General features: G+C 37.4%; 1 long non-coding RNA gene across 1 annotated transcript in view; it reads right to left on the bottom strand.

Annotated features, from left to right (window-relative positions):
- Positions 1-19,214, bottom strand: part of LOC104662731 — a 57,836-nt gene that overhangs the window by 10,632 nt on the left and 27,990 nt on the right. Inside the window, exons 4-5 of the long non-coding RNA XR_004054766.1 lie at positions 14,603-14,681; positions 8,967-9,085 (exon numbers count right to left, since the gene is read on the bottom strand). This is a non-coding gene — a long non-coding RNA (uncharacterized LOC104662731). The remainder of the gene's footprint in view (positions 1-8,966; positions 9,086-14,602; positions 14,682-19,214) is intronic.

Below are 19,214 nucleotides of genomic sequence, written 5' to 3'. Positions count from 1 at the left end.
AAGTTGCTGGCAAAGGATAAATACTAAATGTGTTAGCAGTTACTATTTCTACCGCTAATAATAGCACATAAACCTTGAGTTTTACATATACACTTTAGAAAAATCAACAACCCTTTCAGGAAGGTATTAAAATGTTTTTATTTGATGGTTTGGGTCCTTTTCACTATAATAATCACATAAAATAATAAAAATTTACTGGCCTATTTTCCAGAGGGGCAAATAAATATTAACAAATGTGTCAGGGCTGATGTTCATTTACAATTCTTTCTCATATCCATAATCTTATAATTTGGAAGAGAACCAAGGTAGTCTAAAAAGTACTTGAAAACTGAAGAGCCTGCATTAAAGGATGCACTAAAAACAATCTTTTCAACCAAGCGATATTGTTTAATCAACTCTCAACAATAATTTAGGTTCAAAAGATTGGCAAAGACAGTACAGAATGAGTATTTTCTGCATATATGATGCCAGAATCAACTGACCCACTGTCAATTTCAGAGTAAGACTGACTTACTGGGAACACTCCTTTTAATCAATAACTTAGCATGTGCCTGGTAGTGGGAAACACACACACACACACCTCTAATTGAAGCTAAATTCCTATTTAACTACAGAAAAAGAATTCCAAGGGTAGTACTTCTAAACCTAAGCTATGGCTCTGTAGTCTCACTAATGTCTAAGTGTCCTAGAATATAAACATCAAAAAATCCTCTTTTGATATTATTAACTCAAGTCTCCCCAAATCAAAAGTGTATGATTGTATATCCTTGTGGAATTGATTCCTTCCAGTTTATCCAGATTCTTCACCTTTATTTGCTTTTATGGTCTTAAGATGGAAATGACTACCTAATAATCCAGTTCTATACTGGGTTTCCTACTGCCTCCAAGAAATCTTCTTGAAGACAAGCGCTAACTTACAAAAACTTTTAGAGATATCTAAAAATTATGTCCCTAGCCCTAGTATTTTCATTGCATATATATATTTGAGACGGAGTCTCGCTCTGTCACCCAGGCTGGAGTGTAGTGGAGCGATCTCTGCTCACTGCAGCCTCCGCCTCCCGGGTTCAAGCTATTCTCCTGTCTCTGCCTCCTAAGCACCTGAGATTACAGGCATGAGCCACCACACCCAGCTAATTTTTTGTATTTTTAGTACAGACAAGGTTTCACTATGTTGGTCAGGCTGATCTCGAACTCCTGACCTCAAATGATCTGCCCGCCTCAGCCTCTCAAAGTGCTGGGATTACAGGCGTGATACTATGTGCCTGGCCAACATTTTTGTTTTATAGGTCTCAATACTGTCAGTTCTGTTAAAACTCTGCTTATTTCTAGTAAAAACTATTCTAAAATTTAAACAAAATCCAACTTTCTTACCATTTCCTTTAGTCAAAAATCATCTTTTGTTAGCACTAATGCCTTACAATTTTTTTTTTTTTTTGGAGATAAGAGTCTCACTCTGTCGCCCGGGCTGGAGTGCAGCCGCGCGATCACGGCTCACTGCAACCTCCACCTCCCGGGTCCAAGTGATTTCTCCTGCCTCAGCCTGCTGAGTAGCTGGGATTACAGGTGCGCGCCACCACGCCCAGCTGATTTTTTTTTGTATCTTTAGTAGAGACGGAGTTTCACCATGTTGGTCAAGCTGGTCTCAAAATCCTGACCTCCTGATCCGCCCACCTCGGCCTCCCAAAATACTGGTATTACAGGCGAGAGCCACAGCGCGCGGCTCTGCCTTACATTTTTAAAGCTAGATTTGTTCAAGCTGATACGGTGATTTGCTTCACTTCAAAAGATGTCTTATTATCTTGACTAACAGTGTTTTTCCCATTTAACCAATTTTAAGGTCCTGTAAGGCAGTCATTTCTATAATGTACACATCCACTATTAGTAGAAAACCCTTGCTTTGGAGTATTTGCCTCCCTGAAACTTGATTTGCCCAGTTTTGCCCTCTTGTGCAATAAAGAATAAACAAGTCTCAAGATTATTATTATTTTTTTTCCTTTTTCAAGCAGGCTTCTCAGTACCTCTAGCCACTCCTCACAACATTCAAACACCTCATACAGTTTCCATTCTCTGAATCCACTCTAGTTGGTTCACATTTATCTACATACTCTACATGTGGCCTGATACGAGCTACATACCAAGACTGCCAATTAACAATGGTCTGGGGGAACAAATGTTTATCAGCAAATAGCAGTTTAACCCAAATAAATAATTAATTTGCATGCTAGCTTTGAAATTTGCTGAAGTTTTACCTATAAACTCCAAATTAAATTCTCCAACTTGAGTATACAGAAACCAAGAAACATCAAAGGGACTTGGTTTCTTAATGAACAGAATATAAGGAGTATTTTAAAATCATTACAAATTTTTCCCGAGGTTATAGCTATGTAGAACTTTCTAGAAGAAACAAGTTACCAATTCTTAAAGCTTCAAATTCAGGCCAGGCATGGTGGCTAATGCCGTAATATCAGCACTTTGGGAGGTTGAGGCGGGAGGACTGCTTGAACCCAGAAGCAGACATGCCTGGGCAACAAAGTGAGACCACATCACTAACAAAAAATTTAAAAAATTAGCCGAGTGTGGTGGTGCATGCCTGTAGTTCCAACTACTCAGGAGGCTGGGTGGGGAAAATCACTTCAGCCTGGGAGATCGAGGCTGTAGTGAGCCATGATTGTGCCACTGCACTGCCAATACAGCAAGACCCTGCCGCAAAAAAAAAAAAAAAAAAAAAAGAAAAACTCAAAACCCAAACAAAAAGGAAAAGCTCCAAATTCCTCGGGTTTTGGAGGTATCTGAATACATCTAAAAATCATTAATTCAAAAATGGCGTAACAGCTTAACTATTTGAGTCATTTTGTCTTTTTTTGAGACGAAGTTTTGCTTTTGCCCAGCACCCATTAAAATGCTGACAAAAGTGGCGTAACAGAGGGTTTGACTTCAAATCTGAACCATAGGCCTGTTTTGGCAACAAACACCCCTCCTCTAAAATGGCCAGACTTTTAGACCTCCAAAATAATGTAGTTTATTCTGTTAGCCCAGCTGTTTCTCTGGTTCTAAACATTTTTTTTTGAGATGAAGTCTCACTCTGTTGTCCAGGCTGGTGTGCAGTGGCAGGATCTCACCTTACTGCACCCTCCACTCCCCGGGTTCAAGCGATTCTCCTGTCTCAGCCTCTCAAGTAGCTGGGATTACACGCGCCTGCCACATTTTTGTATTTTTAGTAGAGTCGGGGTTTCGCCATCTTGGCCAGGCTGATCTTGAACTCCTGACCTCGTGATCCAAAATGCTGGGACTACAGGTGTGAGCCACTGTTCCTGGCCTTAAACTTGCCCTTTCTGAATGAAACTACTATTGCTCTTTTAAATTATAAAATTAAGTGTGTGAGACAAATGGATTAAGACATATCATTTTCGCTGACATCATAAATGGGTCACATTCTGAGAAAAACGTATTATACTAGATAGGCCAAACATTTATTGTTTATTCGTGTCATGTTTACATTCTATAATCATATGTTTAAAATGAAATGTCCATAACTATTGGCTGTCATTAATAGTAAGAAATGTTTTTTGAATATCCAATGTGAATTCCACAATTTTATAACAGCTCAGGTTTTTGCTAAATGTAACTATTGAAGTACAAAAGAAGAAACAAACTCATAATTTGATATACAGGTTTTTTTTTTTTTTTTTTTTTTTTGAGGCAGGGTCTTGCTCTGTCACCCAGGCTGGAGTGTAGTGGTGCCATCTTGGCAGGTTCAAGCAATTCTCCTGCCTCAGACCCCCACCATGTAGCTGGGACTGCAGGCATGCACCACCACACCTGGCTAATTTTTGTATTTTTAGTAGAGATAGGGTGTTGCCATGTTGCCGAGGCTGGTCTTGAACTCTTAAACTCTGATGATCTGCTGGCCTCAGCCTCCTAAAGTGCTGGGATTATAGGCGTGAGCCACCGTGGCCAGATTTCTCTCTTTAAGCAAATTCTGACCAGTACACGTATTTCAGAAGTTATTTTTCTTACCCTCCTGCTCTGAATACTTCATGACCTCCCTTGCCTCAAATTTTTTTTTTTCACTCTGAAAAGGTATCCTTGGGGATGACATGTGGATATGGTAGAGGAGGAAGCCAGAGTAAACAAGATGCATCTTTCTGTATCCTCGATCTTGAGGAAAAATTCTAATCTTAGGCATTTTTATATTACAATACTATGGAATAGATATAAAGTTGGTAATTTTTAGATAAAATTCAAATTTAAGGAAAATATTTCTGAGCCAGAAGCATAGCACTAAACCTCCTCTAGAGGTAAATATAATCTTTCTAGTCCCTGGCACAGTAATGAATTGGATTAAGAAATAAATTCGCTAATCGAAATATCCAACTAGAAGGGTATATATAAGGCTAATAACAACTGACTTTGGATGATAAAAATGATTTTTAAATAAATTTTTTTTTGCTCTTCCTGAGGTTTCTATGTCTATATAGTACTTTATTTTAATTTATAAGAAAAATTAAACTTAACAGAAAAATGCTTAATTTTTAGATACGAAAGTTTCATTGCATTATCAAATCTTTATCAGTATAAAATAAACCAGATTTGTATTTCTCTAGTTTGTTTACTAATACAATTTCAAATTAAAAGAGATTTAAATATCCCTTTTCTTACACTTACCTTTTCTCGAGGTCTGGGGGGCTTGAAGAGCGGGGAAAGGACAGTGAAATCTCTCAACCACAAACTAAAGAAGTAATTCTTGAATTCCTTTTCAATATTGCTTTGAGAACTTAAGAGCAAGCTGTTCCTCTGAAGCTGATTTTAAACTTATCTGATTTTGAAAGTTTTCTTCCATGACAGTTAATTCATTATCATGTCTAAAGTTCCTGAACACAGTAGAACTCCCTTTTATAGATTTCCAAAGTAAATAATTATGTGGAGGTAAGGTTGCTTCAAATAATCTTTTATTTTTCAAGGATTTCTCTCTCTCCTTTTCAAAAAACACTTTGCCCATCACAAAAATCATACATGGTTATTTATAATCAAGAAGATCCCTCTCGCCCCAATAAGATTTATCTCTCACCCAGAGTAAACCAGCAAAACAGTTTAGCATATGAATTATTCTGCTGAATCTATTCAACTATTTGATAATCTTTTATTCAATGATGAACAACTTTTTAGCTCATTAAATATTCACTTGATATTTTAAATAACTGCACAATATCCTACTGAACATGTTATTTAATCAGCCTTTTATTACTGAATGCTTTATAAACAATACTATAAAAAACACATGGATTACTTCTTTAAAAAGTGGATCTGTTAATTGCTTTTATAGTATTGGAAAACTGATAATTATTCTTTTAATGTTCATAAATCTTAAGGATATATTATAACTGGTTCATACATAACCATTTGAAGAATTTAAAAAGCCAACTATATAACTTGTCAGTATAAAATTAATATCTGAACCTCAGGACGTGATGTTTAGGCTACTGTTCTGAAGTTTCTTAAATTTAACTTTTTTTTTTCCATATTGCTAATACATTTAAAAGGTTAACCTACATGAATAAATGAGAAACAATGATAGAAGTGTTATATACCTCAGGTCATACCATGGGAAGGATGGTTAATGTTAGACTGTTAAGGTCAAGAAACAGTGCACATGAGAAATTCTGCCTTATCAAAAAAAAAAAAGTACAGGCATTAGTTGGGGGAGAACTGGAGTGATTAAATGGCATAAATAAAGGCAAAGAGAAAGAAAAATGGATTAGAACTAGTTAATTTGAAGAAAAATTAAACAACATAGAAAATGTTGGGACAAGACCATAACATATCAAAGTTAGAAATTTAAATTTTATACTATAGGGAAAAAAAATTAGGAAGATTAAAATAGTAGTGTATACTACAGCGAAGATGAAATTGTTAGTTTAAAACAGCTAGAGGTGACCAGGCGTGGTGGCTCACGCCTGTAATCCCAGCACTTTGGGAGGCCGAGGCGGGTGGATCACGAGGTCAGGAGTTTGAGACCAGCCTGGCTAACATAGTGAAACCGTGTCTCTACTAAAAATACAAAAATTAGCTGGGCGTGGTGGCAGATGCCTGTAATCCCAGCTATGCAGGACGCTGAGGCAGGAGAATCGCTTGAACCTGGGAAGTGGAGGTTGCGGTGAGCTGAGATAGTGCCACTGCACTCCAGCTTGAGCAACCGAGCAAGACTCCGTCTCAAAAAAACAAAAACAAAAAACAAGTAACAACCAAAACAGCTAGAAGCAAAGAACTAGTTAAAATGCTGCTAAATAGAAATAAGTGAAAAACGACGAAGTACTTAATTACAGTAGAAATTTCAAGGATGAAGGAATCAAAGACACTGTGGTTCATTTGCGTATATGACAAACATGAGCAAATTCAGTGTTTCTTGGGGTCATTAGTTTTGGATCCACCTAAACTGATCACGCAGAAAACAATTTCAAAGCCATCAATGCAAAATTTGCAGTCCTGATCATCACACATATACCTATTAACCACCCATTTAAACATTCTGTTTGTATTTTTTTTTTTTTTTTTTTGTGACGGAGTCTCTCTGTGTTGCCCAGGCTGGAGTGCAGTGGCCAGACCTCGGCTCACTGCAAGCTCTGCCTCCCGGGTTCACGCCATTCTTCTGCCTCAGCCTCTCGAGTAGCTGGGACTACAGGCGCCTGCCACCTCACCCGGCTAGTTTTTTGTATTTTTTTTTTTTTTTTAGTAGAGACGGAGTTTCACCGTGTTAGCCAGGATGGTCTTGATCTCCTGACCTCACGATCCACCCGTCTTGGCCTCCCAAAGTGCTGGGATTACAGGCTTGAGCCACCGCACCTGGCCTTCTGTTTGTATTCTAAGTGGTCTGATGGGGGCGGGGTCTCAAATCAGATTCATAAAAATATCCTGTCCTATCTGCAGAAGTCAAATAGGCTAAGGCACATATACCTGTCAAGATTGTTTTAAAGAAGTATGAAAAACTGGGCCGGGCATGGTGATCCACGCATGTAATTCCAGGACTTTGGGAGGCCGAGGTGGGAGAATCACGAGGTCAGGAGTTTTAGAGACCAACCTGGCCAATATGGTGAAATCCCGTCTCTACTAAAAATACAAAAAAATTAGCCGGGCATGGTGGTGGGTGCCTGTAATCCCAGCTACTTGGGAGGCTGACGCAGGAATTGCTTGGACCCAGGAGGCGGAGGTTGCAGTGAGCCGAGATTGCAACATTGCACTCTAGCCTGGGCAACAGAGCGAGACTCTTACTCAAACAAAGTATGAAAAACTGAATCTGTAGCTCAAGTTAAAAGCTTAAACAGCTACAAGATATGGCCCCTATCAACTCTCTGATCCTATTAGCTACTATTCTTCCTGTTTACATTTGATCACAGCCACATGCGCCTCTTTGCTGTTTCATGTACACACAAAAAATACTTCAGCCTCAGGGTCTCTGTATTTGTTATTTCCTCTGCTCAGAAGGGTCTTCTCCCAGGTACCTACATGGGTTTGTTCCCTTATTATTTCTAGGTCTTTGTTCAAATGACATCTCTGTAGGGTATTTCCTGACCATACTATTTAAAAATATCTCTCTTCTGCCTTACAAACACTTTTATCACATCATTCCCACTTTCCCTGCCTTATTTTCTCCACAGAACTTTGGTCACTCTCTGCCATACCAAATATAGTACCTACCAGATTTTCTGTCCATTCATTCCATCACTCACTCCTCTACCCACAAGATTAGCAAGCTCCATGGGGGCTGGGATATATCTTTTTTATTCAGTGATACTCTTCAGCACCTAAACAGTAAATAAATGTGTACCTCTCTCTATATAAATGTTTCAAATCTATTTTTAATGTTGCTTGTCGAACATTAACATTTTCACACTTCCAGAAATGACATTAATAAAAATATAAACAAATTGACATAAAAATCTGTGTAGACTAAGCTAAAATTTACAAACTCTTAATAAAAGGTACATTTAAACTTCCTCAATTATGGGACAACAAATAATAGACTTCATTGCTTCATACTAAAATGGTATTTTTGACTAATCACAAGGAAACTTAAACTACCATATAGTTATAATCACAGGTATTCAGTCCAAAGAGGAAAAAAGTTTTAGTGGTACTATGAGAACCTGTAACTCTGAAAATGTTAGCTCCATAAGTGTAAGCACTCCCGAAGATTATAAGATAATAAAATGTGGAAACAGGCAAACTATGGGGCGATTTGATGTTTCTACCACTTGCTAAAGATTTTCTTTAATAGAATCATTCGTGCTAAGTGGATAAAAGTTACAAATTACAAAAGATACAGAATACATCCAATAAAAAAATCAGACTGAGGAATATTTAGTGTAAAACTGGCTTAAAATTTTTTGTCAGCAGAATTTCTCAACATCTAACCCTATAGCAAATAATACAAATAACAAGAAGATTCTTCAAGCAGTTGGCATTTCTTCAAAACACAAGGGTTCAATTATAAGAAAAATATCACATTATTCAAAGTCCTACAGAATTGGAGGAGAATCTGTACTACTCATGTTTTTGCATAAATTCCATGATTTATAAATAAATAAACCCAAAATATAAATTATAAACATTTAATTTCAGTATAATGTAGACAAAAACAGCAGCTAACTTGTCATCTTTCACAGTAATTTTAACGTAAAAGGTTTAAACATTTATTTTGCCAATATAGTTTTCATTGCATATAGGCTTAAAAAAAAAAAAGACATCCAAAATACCTGAGATGTATTTTATAAGTAAACAAAGAAAGAACATAAACTTAAATTTCTGGTGGAGGAGTTAGGTCTTCATTAAAAGAGTTCAAGCTGTTAGTAATAAAATGGAAGTAATCCCTTGACATGTGTAAAATAAAATTTTTTAGTAGATGGGAATGTATTGATGATAGTCTCTTATTTCTTCTCCCAGATATGCAAGTGATATATCTGAATACTTACTAGAGCCAAATCTATCTCAAAAGTTTAGGTCATTTTTTTTTTCCTTTTTGATAGTATTCAATGAGAAATAACACTTTAAATAAAACTTTTTCCATGAGGAAGGTACAGTAATTATCCACCTGCAAAAGGAAAAAAATACAATTTGATTTAGAATGTCAACTTCTAAATATATAAATATATTTAGAGAAAGAATAATTTATGAAAGTATAATCTTGCTAATCCAAGTAGGGCTAACTGATGCATGTACCAGTAATGACACTTAGCTGCTTAAAAACACCTATTAACTCTGAATTTACCAAAAAGATCCATAACTAACTGAAGAAAATCTTTAATGTTAAATATGGAACTTACTCTACAGCTAGGCTAAGTTTTCAAATCTACTATCACATATTAATCTAGGTGATCTTGAGAGATTTATACTTGAATATAAAATGCAAATAGAATAACTGAAATACATTTCTTGCTACCTCCTGGATACTCTCCTGTAGTCCTCTGAGTAAGCTCCAAAATCAATCCATACTCCAAATAACAGACTTAAGATGTTCAATATTGGAACTCTTTGGCATCAATTAAAAAAGAAACCTAAATGAAAAATATTAGTATTTTTTTCCAAATAAGACAAAATGAAAAACTTAATATATACCCCCATATAACTATGTGCAGTTTGTTTTGCAAAACAAAAAGCCAAAATAAGATTAACACTGAAAGGTATAAACTTTCATTTTACTGCTGGCTCCTTATGTGTTTCAAAATTACAACTCTACAAATAAAACATCCAGTACTGTTGAGAGTTTCCTAAATGTTATTTTTCATTAGGTATCGACAGGCCAGCTCTTCTTCTCTAAGAAGAGACTGGATAATCCCAGCACTTTGGGAGGCCCAGACGGGCGGATCACGAGGTCAGGAGATCGGGACCATCCTGGCTAACACGGTGAAACCCCGTCTCTACTAAACAATACAAAAAACTAGCCGGGCGAGGTGGCGGGCGCCTGTAGTCCCAGCTACTCAGGAGGCTGAGGCAGGAGAATGGCGTGAACCCGGGAGGCGGAGCTTGCAGTGAGCTGAGATCCGGCCACCGCACTCTAGCCTGGGCGACAGAGCGAGACTCCGTCTCAAAAAAAAAAAAAAAAAAAAAAAAAAAGACTGGAATGTATATACTACTTCAATAAGTTTTAATGAAGCATTTTTCCTGTATTTTCTTACTTCTCAAATACTTCAATTTTCCTTAAATCCACTGTCAGGATTAAAAACAAGAAAAGTTTTCATTTAGCTATAAAAGCTCCAAATGATCCTTCTCCACGCTTAAGAGCACTTAAAGATGTAAAGAGTCATCTGAAAATGTAAAATGCAAATGTTTTCTTGTCATTTAGAAGGCAGATTGAATATAATTTTCTAAAACCCGACTTCAGATACATTTAGGAATACAAAGAAAAAGAAACAAACAATACCTAACTCCTGAGTTGTTCTGAAAAATATTAGGCAGTATTGGGTAAACTCTGTAATTCATTCAATAAATATTCTTTTTTTTTTTTTGAGACGGAGTCTTGCTTTATCGCCCAGGCTGGAATGCAGTGGCCCGATCTCTGCTCACTGCAAGCTCCGCCTCCCAGGTTCAGGCCATTCTCCTGCCTCAGCCTCCCGAGTAGCTGGGACTACAGGCGCCCACACCCATGCCCGGCTAATTTTTTGTATTTTTTAGTAGAGACAGGGTTTTCACTGTGTTAGCCAGGATGGTCTTCATCTCCTGACCTCGTGATCTGCCCGTCTGGGCCTCCCAGAGCGCTGGGAGATTACAGGCGTGAGCCACCGCGCATGGTCTCATTCAATAAATATTCTAAGCATTTGTGTTAGGATAGGTCCTGGAATATTTTTAGTGGAATCAAAAATTATATATTTGGTGAAGTCTTTCATGCAATGGTTGAAAGAAAATAAAGAAAATAAGTTAAGAGCTTGATAAATGATTTTTAAAAGCACCAAGACAGTGTTTCCATGTAAACGCTGGCATTTAGTTCTATCCACTATGTATCATATATTGGGAACAAAATGTTGCTGGATAAAAACTGAGAGTTTTTATATAATATTTTATCTTCAAATTAGAATTTAAACAAAAAGGTTCTTTAGCTTTCGAATACAATTTCTTTTTTTGTTGTTGAGACAGTCTCACTCTGTCACCCAGGCTGGAGTGCAGTGAGTGCAGTGGTATGATCTCGGCTCACTACAACATCTGCCTTCTGGGTTAAGGTGATTCTGCTGCCTCAGCCTCCCATGTAGCTGGGATTACAGGCCCCCGTCACCATGCCCGGGTAAGTTTTGCATTTTTAGTATTGACGGGGTTTTGCCATGTTCGCCAGGCTGGTCTTGAACTGATGACCTCAGATGAATGTCCACCCGCCTCGGCCTCCCAAAGTGGTGGGATTACAGGCATGAGCCATCACGCCCAGCCTCGAATACAATTTATTTCTTTTCTTTCCTTTCTTTTTTTTTTTTTCTGAGACAGAGCCTTACTGTTACCCAGGCTGGAGTGCAGTAGCATGATCTCGGCTCACTGCAACCTCCGCCTCCTAGGTTTAAGCAATTCTCCTGACTCAGCCTCCTGAGTAGCTGGGATTATAGGCGCACGCCACACCACACCCAGCTAATTTTTGTATTTTTAGTTGAGATGGGGTTTTGCCATGTTGGTCAGGCTGGTCTCGAACTCTTGACCTTATGATCCACCTGCCTCAGGCTCCTCAAATGCTGGGATAACAGGCGCGAGCCACCGCACCTGGTTCAAATACAATTTCTTAAATTAAATCTAAATTACTTCATAAATTTTCAAAATAGACAATTCTGATTGTAAAGGACTAACAACTGCTTTTATTTTGTAGATCTTCTGCATGGTTACAACTGAAAACTCTAAGACACTCCTTGTACAAAATAACATCAGAGTTATGATACACTACACAAATATACTCATCTTCTCCTGAACATCATTTAATGACTTTTAATCATAAGTTTAATCATGTTTAATGACTTTAAAACACCACAGATAAGGAAAAGAACGTAAATGAGCATTTTTGTTCAGATTTTTGTTGTTATTGCTGTTGAGAATGAGTCTCGCTCTGTTGCCCAAGCTGGAGTGCAGTGGTACGATCTCCACTCACTGGAACCTCTGACTCCTGGGTTCAAGTGATTCTCCTGCCTCAGCCTCCCAAGTAGCTGGGATTATAGGCGCCCGCCATCATACCTGGCTAATTTTTTACTTTTAGTAGAGACAGAGTTTCACCACACTGCCTAGGCTGGTCTTGAACTCCTGACCTCACATGATCCACGTGCCTTGGCCTGAGATCACAGGCATGAGCCACCATGCCCGGCCTTTTGTTCAGATTTTAATTAAATTAGGCCAGGGGTGGTGGCTCATGCCTGTAATCCCAGTACAGTGGGCAGCTTTAAAGCAAGATTGCTTGAGTCCAGGAGTTTGAAACCAGCCTGGGCAGCATAGTGAGACCCTGTCTCTATTTTTATTTATTTATTTTTAATTCTTAAATTTTTACTTATTTTCATTTATTTATTTATTTTTGAGACCGAGTTTCACTCTTGTTGTCCAGGCTGGATTGCAATGGCGTGATCTCCGCTCATTACAACTTTCGCCTCCCGGGTTCAAGCAATTCTCCTGCCTCAGTCTCCCGAGTAGCTGGGACTACATGCATGTGCCACCACGCCTGGCTAATTTTTTGTATTTTTAGTAGAGACGGGGTTTCACCATGTTGGTCAGATTGGTCTCGAACTCCTGACCCCAGATCATCCACCCGCCTCGGACTCCCAAAGTGCTGGAATTACAGGTATGAGTCACTGTGCCCAGCTCTGCTTTTCTTTTCTTTCTTTTTTTTTTGTTGTTGAGAGGGAGTCTCCTTCTCTCACCCAGGCTGGATGGAGTGCAGTGGTGTGATCTCGGTTCACTGCAAGCTCCGCCTCTCGGGTTCACGCCATTCTCCTGCTTCAGCCTCCCAAGTAGCTGGGACTATAGGCGCCTGCCACCACGCCCGGCTAATTTTTTTCTATTTTTAGTAGAGATAGGGTTTCACTGTGTTAGCCATGATAATCTCGATCTCCTGACCTCCTGATCCACCTGCCTCGGCCTCCCAAAGTGCTGGGATTACAGGTGTGAGCTACCACGCCCAGCCATCTACTTTTACTTTTAATAGAAATTTTAAAAAACATAAAAAATTAAAAAAATTGTTTACATATTTATATCTATAAAATTAACTACAATCACAATTTGGTCTTACTCTGAGTTAAATCTTGAATATAAAAAAGTAAAGTAAACAAGACCTTATTTTTGCCTTGTCAAACAAAAATCTTTGGCTAAGGACTTAAGAAAACATTTTAATAAAAACATGAAAAAAAACAGTATACTGTTACAAAGTTAGAAGACATAGGACTAACACCCGAATCTGCCATGTGTAGCAAATTATTTGAGTTTTGTGTTTCCTCAGCTATCCAATGAGTGGGTTGGTCACTTGTTAGGTTTTCCTACCTTTAAAGTTATGGTTAAGTGCGGCATTTTGAGAACCAAAATTTCAGGTATTTAATTCACATATTTTGACGGCTTTTCCCCTTCAGATATAAAGAAATATTCAGAAACAGTACTAAATATTGTCTTCTAAGCTCTGTTCAAAATGCTTAATATATTTTATATTTATCTATAAAGACGTATTTTAAAAGTAATTTCAAAACAAAGGGAAAACTAGAATTTGTTTTATTCCAAGTAAAAAATCTGAATTAATGTCTGTTGAATATAAATGTACATTAAAATTCCTCGAATGCTGCATAATCTCTTTTAAAAAACTCTTGATGGCATTCAATACACTTATAAAATTGCAATTATACTATTTTAAGAGACAATACATCTGAAAAATTAGTATTATTTTCACGGAATCATACTAAAAATAACAGGATTATCAATAATACTGAAAAGACACTATCAATAAAACTGAAAACACATGAGTAACATTAATATACATTAAAATGCAACTGTAGAGTATGGTCAACCTTACTTCAGCAGCACAGTTAATACTGGAGATAATTTTAGAATCTTAACGCCAATATTTACGTGCTGCTAAGGCACTGCTGACATTGTTATCATAAGAGCTATGAATAAAAAGAAACATATTTTCTTCAGAAGATCAGATCCTTGTATTTTTGAGGCAGCACAATATGGCCTGCACCTTTTCAAAATCCACAAACCATTATGTGCTGCTACTTTACTCCAAGGTTTTGTTTTTTTTAAACACACATTCATGCCTAAAGAATATAAAAAATATTTTCTTTCAGAAAAAAAAGAATGCATGTAAAAAAATCTATGTTTAAACATTATAACATTGATGTAATACGCATAATTATTTTAAGGGAGATTTTAAGTAGAAAAATAAAACATTTCTACACCAAAAACTTAACTGAAGTCCATTCTGTGCCCAGCACAGTGCTATAGATTAGGAAACACAAAGAATAAAATAAGGAAAAGAAAAGCATTTATTTGCCATGCCAGCTTAACAGGGCAATACAATTAAATGTTTAAACTTTTGAATATATTCAATATATGAAGTTATTTTTCCTTGTATAAACAAAAAAGTAAATTTATAAAATTTGATCTTTACCTTGGTAAAAGCAGAATTTACAAACATTTTGTTCCTTGCAGTACACCTTTCAAAAGACATCTTCATCAAATAGGTAAGACTTCATATCAAGGGAAAAACATGAAATGACATACAAGAGCTCAGTTTCAATAAACTTAAGCTAGCAAAATGCAAATATACTTTTAAAGAAAAATACTTTAATTTTAAATAAAATGTTAATTTTATTAAACATGTAATTAAGATATTTTAATTCTAAATAGTTAAGAAAAAAAGCTCCAAACAAACCAATTCTCCCTTAAATAATTTATTATTAATAACCTAAATATTTTCTTTCAACATTGATCTCCATATTAGAAGTTCCCTTAGAGTTGGGTATCATTTGATACAGTAATTCTAAAATATGAATCCTTGGGATGATGAGTTAATTTGGTACCCTGAGATGAGAAATAAATTCTGTAGCTCTTGATCTTCCTATTCCCTATTTCTGGCCCATTTACCAGGTAAGGAAGAAACTCCTAGTTTCCACTTACTCAGATGTAGAAATGAAATTCCTTCTCTCTAAAAGATATCAGAAAATTGCCACCACCCTAGTGGTGCCACCACTCAAGCCTAGACAATCTTTTTTGCCCCATGCTCTCATCATTAAAATGACTATGCTGAAGTTAGAATACATCTGTTACAGAATAGTAAGGTGATGTACACAACCAAAGCCCTAAAATTTGTTCTTCCATTCTAATATCTAATTATTTATACAAAGCACAGGGTCACATTCCATATGAATTTTTTCTGAGTATTTTTCCCATTAATAAAAAATATATGTAGCTAATCTCCTATCTAAGCAACCTGGATTTCATATATAACTCTGCTCCTTATTGTCTCAAGTTTCTGCACAACATTTTTTTTGTTTTTTGTTTTATTTATTATTATTTTTTAAAGAGAGTAGTTTCTGTATCTTTTAGAGGAAAAAAAAACCAAACCTTATTTCTACATCTGAGTAAGTGGAAACTTTAGGAGTATACTTCCTTACCTGGTAAATGGACCAGAAATAGGTAGGGAATAGGAAGATCAAGAGCTACAGGATTTGTTTTATTTCTCATCTCAGAGTACTCTGTTGACCAGGTTGGGGTACAGTGCCATGATCGTAGCTCACTGCAGCCTTGACCTCTTGGGCTTAAGTGATCTGTCCACCTCAGCCTCTCAAGTAGCTGGGACTGCAAGTGCACACCACCACGCACAGCTCTTTACATTTTTATTTTATTGTAGAGACGGGGTCTTGTTATGTTGCCTAGGATGGTCTTGAACTCCTGGCCTCAAGCAATCCTCCTGCCTTGGCCTCCCAAAGTCCTAAAATTACAGGCAAGAGCCACCATGTCTGGCCTGCACATTTTTTTTTTTTTTTTTCTTGAGACGGACGGGGTTTCACCACGTTAGTCAGGCTGGTCTTGAACTCCTGAGCTCAGGTGATCCACCTGCCTTGGCCTCCCAAAGTGCTGGGATTACAGGCGTGAGCCACTGCGCCTGTCCTGGCCTGCACAAGTTTTAACATGTAACAAAGATAAATCCGTTTGCATTCACTTGAGAAATACATAACATATATTTGTATTTATCAATTATATTAAGGAATTGTCCTTCAGGGTCCCCCTCATCACGTACATTTTCCAGATAAAAACTTAAATATAATTTTTTTCAAACATAAAAGATTCCTGTAAATTATTTAACAAATATTTTATTGAATACCTACTATGTGCAAGGCACTGTCCCAGTTATTACATTAGTTGGTAGTATACCAGATAGACAGTGTCTTTTCAGAAAGAGTAGTCATTATAAGACAACTTAAAGTGAAGGATCTTAAGCTGAAGAATTTAGTGCCAGCAAAGGATGGTTTGAGTTTCAGAAAGAGGTTTCATTCTAAAAATGTCAACATAACAGGAGAAACAGCTTTGAGGCAGCAGAGTTCCCAGACACCACTAAGAAAATCACTGGGGAGAAAGGATAGGTTTTTCTGTTTCTTTTTTTTCAGAGGGAGTCTTGCTCTGTTGCCCAGGTTGGAGTGCAGTGATGCCATCTCAGCTCACTGCAAGCTCCGCCTTCCTGGTTCATGCCATTCTCCTACCTTAGCCTCCCGAGTAGCTGGGACTACAGGCACCTGCCACTATGCCTGGCTAATTTTTTGTGTTTTTAGTAGCAACAGGGTTTCACCATGTTAGCCAGGATGGTCTTGATCTCCTGACCTCGTGATCCGCCCACCTTGGCCTCCCAAAGTGCTGGGATTACAGGTGTGAGCCACCGCGTCAAGCCCACGATGGGTTTTTAATGCTGATAAATGTGCCCTATTCCAGAAGAAAATGCCACAAAGGACATTTATTAGTAAGGAAGAAAAGCAAGCACCAGGATTTAAGGCAGGAAGAGATAGGCAAACTCTACTGTTTTGTGCAAATGCAGTCGGTTTGCTATCCTTAGCCATAAAGCTGCTAATTCCTGAGCCTCAAAGGAAAAAAACACCAGCAGCCAGTCTTTTGGTTGTACAAGGAGGTATGGACAACGAGAATGCTTTTTCTGGAATGCTTCCATCAATGCTTTGTTCCCAAAGTCAGGAAGTACCTTGCCAATAAGGGTCTGCCTTTTAAAGTTCTTTTGATATTGGACAATATTCCTGGCCACCTAGAACCACAAGTTCAACACCAAAAGCACTGATACCTCATGTCTACATGCCTCCACAATGTCTCTGTATTTCATCCTCTGTATTAGGGTCATAAGGACCTTTACAGCTCATTTATACATTGCACTCTGTGGAAATGTCTATCAATGCTGCGGAAGAGAACCCTGACAGAATAACATGAAAGTCTGGAAGAATTATACCACTGATTATGCCACTATTGTTACAGAAAAAGCTGTGAAAGCCATCAAGTCTTAAACACATTCCTGGAGAAAACTGTGTCCAGATGATATATATGACTTCACAGGATTTGTGACAGAGACAATCAAGGAAATCATGAGAGATTGTGGATATGACAAAAAAAAAAAAAAGGTATGGTGCAGGGGGGTGGGGGGGAAGAAGGGTTTCAAGATATGCATCTTTGAGAAATTCAATAGCTAACAGACACCACACCAGATAAATTAACAGACAACTTGATCGAAATGATTGGTTCTGAACTAGTGCCAGATGATGAGGAAGACAACATAGAAGCAGTGCCAGACATACACTACTGGCACTGACATTAGAGAGTCTGGCAGAAGGGTTGCAATTATTCAAGACTACTTTTGATTTATTTTATGACATGGACCCTTCTATAATATGGGCACTAAAACTAAAGCAAAGGGTGGACAGAGGATTGGTAATATATAAAAACATTTTTTTAGAAAAATTTAAAACGCAAAAAAGTCAGGCAGAAATTACGATGTATTTCTGTAAAGTTACATCAAATGTGCCTGGCCTCTTCTCCCACCTCCTCCACCTCTTCCACTCCAGAAACAGCAAAACCAACCCCTTTTCTTCCTCAGCCTGCTCCATGTGAACAGTGAAGATGAAGGCCTGCATGACGACGCACTTCCATATAATTAAAAGTAAATATATTTTCTCCAGCTTACTTCAATAATATATATAATACACATAACATATAGCATGTGTGTTACTGACTTTATGTTATTGGTAAGGCTTCTGGTCAACAGTAGGCTATCTGTAGTTGAGTTTCAGGGAAGCCACAAGTTATACACAGATTTTCAACTGCACGGGGGTTGGCACCTCTAATCCTCACATTGTTCAAGGGTCAACTGTATTTTTAAAATTGTGGTTCAATATATATAAAAGTCACCATTTTAACCAGTTATAAGTGTATACTTCTGTGGTATACATATGTTTGCCCTGTTGTGCAACCCTCCATCTCCAGAACGTTTTCATCTTCTCCAAGTGATACCGCTTAAACACTAACTGCCCACCCATCTCCTCTAACTCTCAGCCTCAGGAAATCACCATTCTACTGTTTCTATGAATTTGCCTATTCTAGTTATCTCATGTAAGTGGAATCATACAGTACTTGTCTTTTTGTGTCTGGCTTACTTCATTTAGCATAACTTTTTCAAGGTTCATCCAGGTTGTAGCATGCAACAAAATTTTCCTCTTTACAGTTGAATAGTTTTCCATTGTGTGTGTATACATTTTGTTTGTCCATTCATGTGATGATAGTCATTTAGGTTGTTTGTCTTGGGCCATTATGAATAATGCTGCCATGAACATGGTGTACAAATATCTCTTTGAAATCCTTCTTTCAATTATTTTGGGTATATGCCCAAGTGGAATTGCTGGATCATACAGTAATTCTACTTTTAATATTTTTGAGAAACTGCCATACTGTGTTCTACAGTGGCTACACTTACATTCTCACCAGCAAATTTACAACTTCTCCCATCCTTGCCAACATGTATTTTCTGGTTTTGTTTTTGATAATAGCCATTCTAGTGAAAATGAAGTGGTATCTCATTGTGGTTTTCACTTCCATTTCCCTAATGAATAGTGATGTTGAGCATCTTGTGTTTCTTGACTAATTGTCTACCTTCTTTGGAGAAATGTCTATTTAAGTCCTTTGCCCATTTTTTGATTGGGTTGTTTACTTTTTATTGAGTTTATACATTCTGG

Source organism: Rhinopithecus roxellana, chromosome 18 (assembly GCF_007565055.1).
Source record: "Rhinopithecus roxellana isolate Shanxi Qingling chromosome 18, ASM756505v1, whole genome shotgun sequence".
Taxonomy (NCBI): Eukaryota; Metazoa; Chordata; class Mammalia; order Primates; family Cercopithecidae; genus Rhinopithecus; species Rhinopithecus roxellana.
The sequence above is the reverse complement of the archived record's forward strand: the minus strand, read 5'-3'. Positions and strand labels throughout refer to the sequence as shown.